The sequence below is a fragment of the Lithobates pipiens genome, unplaced genomic scaffold (genome assembly GCF_037356315.1).
Source record: "Lithobates pipiens isolate NorthernLeopardFrog02 unplaced genomic scaffold, aLitPip1_a1.2 Scaffold_25, whole genome shotgun sequence".
In the NCBI taxonomy this organism is placed as follows: Eukaryota; Metazoa; Chordata; class Amphibia; order Anura; family Ranidae; genus Lithobates; species Lithobates pipiens.
This window is the reverse complement of record NW_027507787.1, coordinates 244,039,516-244,045,322: the sequence shown is the minus strand read 5'-3', so window position 1 is coordinate 244,045,322 and position 5,807 is coordinate 244,039,516. Positions and strand designations below refer to the sequence as shown.

At 45.5% G+C, this 5,807-nt stretch overlaps 1 non-coding gene across 1 annotated transcript; it reads right to left on the bottom strand.

The window, feature by feature from the left end:
• Positions 1 to 223: 223 nt before the first annotated feature.
• TRNAE-UUC (transfer RNA glutamic acid (anticodon UUC)) lies at positions 224 to 295 on the bottom strand. Its single transcript has one exon. It is a non-coding gene; the product is annotated as a tRNA-Glu (tRNA).
• Between the last annotated feature and the right edge of the window lie 5,512 nt (positions 296 to 5,807).

The following is a 5,807-nucleotide window of genomic DNA, read 5'->3' as shown; positions in this document are numbered from 1 at the left end:
AGTATTGGGACACCTGCCTTTACACGCACATGGACTTCAGTGGCATCCCAGTCTTAGTCCGTAGGGTTCAATATTGAGTTGGCCGGCCTCTATGCAGCTACAACAGATTCAACTCTTCTGGGAAGGCCGTCCACAAGGTTTAGAGGTGCATTTGTGAGGTTGGGCACTGATGTTGGACAAGAAGGCCTGGGTGACACCAGCTGAGACAGCCATCTTGTGAGATTGTGTTGGCCGGGAATCGAACCCGGGTCAACTGCTTGAAAAGCAGCTATGCTCACCACTGCACCACCAACACAAAGTAGCATGTTTTTGGAGTGTGGGAGGAAACCGGAGTACCCGGAGGAAACCCACGCAAGCACGGGGAGAACATGCAAACTCCATGCAGATAGTGTCCTGGTCAGGATTTGAACCATGGACCCAAGTGCTGCAAGGCTCACCACTAAGCCTCTGTGCTGCCCACTTGCGGCCTCTGTACGTGGCCTACAATATTGGTGATGTCCTTTGTGTGGAATGGGATAAATACATGTCCTCTGGTCTGTATAGTGTCTCTACTCCATGGATAGGATCTGTCTTATGTAAGAGGACATGAGCTAGCCATGGGGGTGACCTGAAATGTAGACAGGCAAGGACAGGACAACTCATTTAAATGTGGAAGCCTGGCTCTTCATTCTTCTAGGAACAGCCAATTGTCTTGTCTCTCACTACCCCCTCTCTTCCTACACCCCCTTCCCCCACTTCTTACACCCCCTCCCCCTTCTCTCACTACCCCCTCTCTTCCTACACCCCCCTCCCCCTCTTCCTACACCCCCCTCCCCCTCTTCTTACACCCACTACCCCTTCTGTTCCTACACCCCCCCACTTCTTACATCCCTCTCCCACTACCCCCTCCCCCTCTCTTACTACCCCTCTCTTCCTACTCCCCCCTCCCCAACCTCTCACTACCCCCCACTTCTTACACCTCCTCCTTGTCTACTTATTTTAATTTTCTGGTAATACAGCACCACTCAACGTTGGAAATTGTCCATAGATCTTTTCACGTTTTTCCTACGACGTGCGACGCTTGGATGGACAGTAAATGTAGTCCATCGTGGCCTATGGCCGGAACCCATCGCTGAGGTCATGTATGTGGCTAGAAAGCTCGGCCCAGTATTCTTCCTCTTAGGTGCGATGCTCACAATGGGAAATCCGGTCTCCTCCATAGTGCTCTCTGCAATTTTGCTTGGTGGAAGGATGACAGCATTTGCTGGAAGAATGATGTCACTTGGTGGAATGCTGTCATCACTCACTGACATGATGCCACTCTTCGTTGGCTGGCGTAGCGGGTCACGTAGGTAATCCTGAGGAGATGCATGTTTGGAAACAGGTACATCTGTCTCTTCCACAGTGCTGGCCACATTTTCACTTGGAGGAATGATGTCCTGGTTTGTTGGGATTATGTTGCCAACCTTGATCACTTTGGATGGCCTGCGCTTCTTTACTGACCGGCATAAATCCCGTACATGGGCACGGATGAGATCCCTAGGAGGAGCGACTCTGGGAATAGGAAAGTCAACCTCCTCCATGCTGCTCTCTTCATCTTCACTTGGTGGAATGGTGTCCTCAGTTGCTGGTAGAATAGCGTCACTTGGTGGGGTGATGTTGCTACTTGTTGGTCTGAACAGTCTGTAGAATGGCTTGAAATATATTACGAGCAGTACCACCAGCATGGCGATAAACCCCAGAAAGCATTCTGACTGGTGCTCAGTAACAATTTTTATAAGTACGGGTAGGACTGTGTTCTCTAGGGTCACCCACCCCTTGGACCCGACTGACCAGAGCCCAGTGACCACCCATTGGTACCATTCACCAGCATTTATGAGCAGGGGTGGGACTGTGTTCTCTAATGCTGCCCACCCCTTGGACCCGACTGACCAGAGCCCAGTGACAACCCATTGGTACCATTCACCAGCATTTATGAGCAGGGGTGGGACTGTGTTCTCTAAGGCTGCCCACCCCTTGGAGTAGACTGCCCAGAGCCCAGTGACCACCCATTGGTACCATTCACCAGCGATTATAGGCAGGGGTAGGATTATGTTCTCAAAGGCTGGCCCCCTGTTGTTCCAGATATAGATCAGTAGATACATGAATCCTCTCAGCTGCAGGAACTTCAAATAGTATTCTAATATTCTGGGCAGGTAATTTTGGTGCAGAATGTTCTTCAGAATGTAAATACATATCATGACAGCCCATGGGAACAAGATTCTAAAAATCAATGGAATCTGCACCGGCTGCTGCGTTGTTTTCGTGATCCCCTCCTTATGTTCCATGCGGATCTCTGGGGACTCTCTGATGTCATTTCTGGGTACAGCCCATGGGTACAAGATTGTAAAAACCAATGGAATCTGCACCGGCTGCTGCGTTGTTTTCAGGATCCCCTCCTTATGTTCCATGCGGATCTCTGAGGGGTCATTCTCCAATTGTCTGACCATTTCCTTCACGGGTTCTTGGGTCATCTTCATGTCTCCCTCCATGTGGAACTCTGGGGAGTCTTTGATGTCATTTCTGTGTACTTCCCATGGAAGCATTACTATAAAAAAGATGGCAAGAATAAAATTCCTCATCTTTTTTTTTTTTTTATATAGAGTAATTGAGAAATAAATTCAATTACAGTCGCTAGATAAGTAGTAAATGTCAATAAATGCCAATCACTACAGAAATCAGAACGATTACGCTGAGTCTTCTGAGATATAAAGCAATGCAAATACAGGAACTCTGTAAGGAAGCAGCTTACTCTGCTGAAAGCAAATCTCAACTGACACTCTGGCTCTGCACACACTATTTATAACCGCCAGAGGTCAGGTGTCACTATGACAACACAGTGTGCCAGGTCATGTGACCTGCACTGTGTGACATCATAATGGGTTGTCTTGTGAGCCAATAAGATTGCAGCAGGGGAAGCTGAGCAGTGGCTGCTGCGATCTGATTGGCTACATATTGGATAAACAAGAATGTTTCCTATTGGGAATCCGTAGGTATAATAAGAGACTTTATGAGAATAATGGAGTCATGGGAGGAATATTAATATGATTTATAGTCTGTAGGGGCAAATAACAAAGAAATACATAAATATAGTTATTAGATCAGATCATCATTTTGTTACTAATATTATCATAAATTATTTTATTAAAGTGTACATATATATATATATATATATATATATAAATTATTTTATTAAAAATAAATAACTTTAGTTTATTAATAAAATAAATAGTAATAATAATTTGAATACATTTAAATTTAATAATAATAATAATAATAATAATAATAAAATATATATATATATAATTGTTGTTGGTATAATATAAATTGTAATAATATGTATTATTTTAAATAATTGAATATTATGGTAAATCTTTCCAGAAATAATAAGATTAGTAAGTGGAATAATAATAATGATATAATAAAACAGTTGCCTGTACATCCTCGGGTGTAATGCACACAGGTGCCGGTAGAGGGAAGCAACATTTATCTCCTCCTGTAGGATCCCATCACCATAGATATCCTCCTGTAACACCCATCACCATAGAGCTCCGGCAGATCGGTGTGCCCCAGTGGTCGGGGTGGATGGAGGGAAGCTGCGCCCCGGGGTGGCCGGGAAGGGGAAGTGCTGGAAGAAGGGACACAGCAGTGAGTGGAACCCCTGAGGGGAGGAGACACCGGGGGAGAGGGGGGAGGGGAGGAGTCATTATTGTTATTGTCTGTCATCATTATTATCAATAAAGATTTGTAATCCTCACCATGTAATAATAGAATGGTGCATTGTATGTCATGTGATCAGCACTGCCCATCCCCCACCCACCTCTTATTACCCACAATCCTCATTATTATTCTCATTAGTATTATTTGTACATTTATATATGGGGGGCTCCTTGTCCTCCTGACCCCCCTATTCCTGGACGGTCACAACTGCTGTTTTTACCTCTTGTTTGTGATAACAGCAAGGACTGTTGCTCCTCTAAAAAACAACCCACACAGATCGCTCTTCGGAGGCATTTGTCAGGCGGTAAAGAAGCGATATGTTGCCTCCTCAGCTGTTCTAAGCCGGTAAATGCCTCATCACCGTGCAATGCACACAGCTGTAGGTGGCAGTGCAGCCCCATTCACCCCGGGTACACCCCCAGCTAAAGGGGGGGCAGTCGGGGGGTAAAACCATCTCCACCATGTGGTTTTACCACCCCTCCGACTTGACATGTGAACAAGCCCTTGGCTCACCTCTGTGTGGCTGCATGTTATTTATTTCTTTACTAGTAATGGTGGAGATCAGCGACTTATAGCGGGATGTGATATTGCGGGGGACAAATCACACACTAATGCCGCGTACACACGAGAGGAAATTCCGCCAGCAAAAGTCCGATGAGAGCTTTTGGTGTGAAAATGTGACCGTGTGTACGCTCCATCGCACTTTTACTGGCGGAGTTGATGGTCGTAAGTTCAGTAAACTTTTGTGTGACTGTGTGTATGCAAGCCAAGCTGTGCCCCATAGCAAGGGGCAAAGTATAGTATAGAGTGCCCCATAGAAAGGGGCAAAGTATAGTATAGAGTGCCCCATAGAAAGGGGCAAAGTATAGTATAGAGTGCCCCATAGAAAGGGGCAAAGTATAGTATAGAGTGCCCCATAGCAAGGGGCAAAGTATAGTATAGAGTGCCCCATAGCAAGGGGCAAAGTATAGTATAGAGTGCCCCATAGCAAGGGGCAAAGTATAGTATAGAGTGCCCCATAGAAAGGGGCAAAGTATAGTATAGAGTGCCCCATAGCAAGGGGTAAAGTATAGTATAGAGTGCCCCATAGAAATGGGCAAAGTATAGTATAGAGTGCCCCATAGAAAGGGGCAAAGTATAGTATAGAGTGCCCCATAGCAAGGGGCAAAGTATAGTATAGAGTGCCCCATAGCAAGGGGCAAAGTATAGTATAGAGTGCCCCATAGAAAGGGGCAAAGTATAGTATAGAGTGCCCCATAGCAAGGGGTAAAGTATAGTATAGAGTGCCCCATAGAAATGGGCAAAGTATAGTATAGAGTGCCCCATAGAAAGGGGCAAAGTATAGTATAGAGTGCCCCATAGCAAGGGGCAAAGTATAGTATAGAGTGCCCCATAGCAAGGGGCAAAGTATAGTATAGAGTGCCCCATAGCAAGGGGCAAAGTATAGTATAGAGTGCCCCATAGAAAGGGGCAAAGTATAGTATAGAGTGCCCCATAGCAAGGGGTAAAGTATAGTATAGAGTCCCCCATAGGAAGGGGCAAAGTATAGTATAGAGTGCCCCATAGAAAGGGGCAAAGTATAGTATAGAGTGCCCCATAGAAAGGGGCAAAGTATAGTATAGAGTCCCCCATAGGAAGGGGCAAAGTATAGTATAGAGTGCCCCATAGAAAGGGGCAAAGTATAGTATAGAGTGCCCCATAGAAAGGGGCAAAGTATAGTATAGAGTGCCCCATAGAAAGGCGCAAAGTATAGTATAGAGTGCCCCATAGCAAGGGGCAAATTATAGTATAGAGTGCCCCATAGCAAGGAGGGATCTTGAGGAGGTAAGGGGAGGCAATAATGGGGACTTTGATTTTATTGACCCTCAAATTTTTGTAAACTCTACAATGTGGCCCTTGTACTGGAAAGTTTGGACACCCCGGGCCTAGTAAATACGTGAAAAGGAGCCGAGTGCTCCACCTACAGGCTGAAAATGGGAACACAAAACAATCGCATCCACCTGCAAGGATTCAATTCTTTAAAAGTGTTTAATAAAATCTATACAAACATACGACACATTCACTTCATT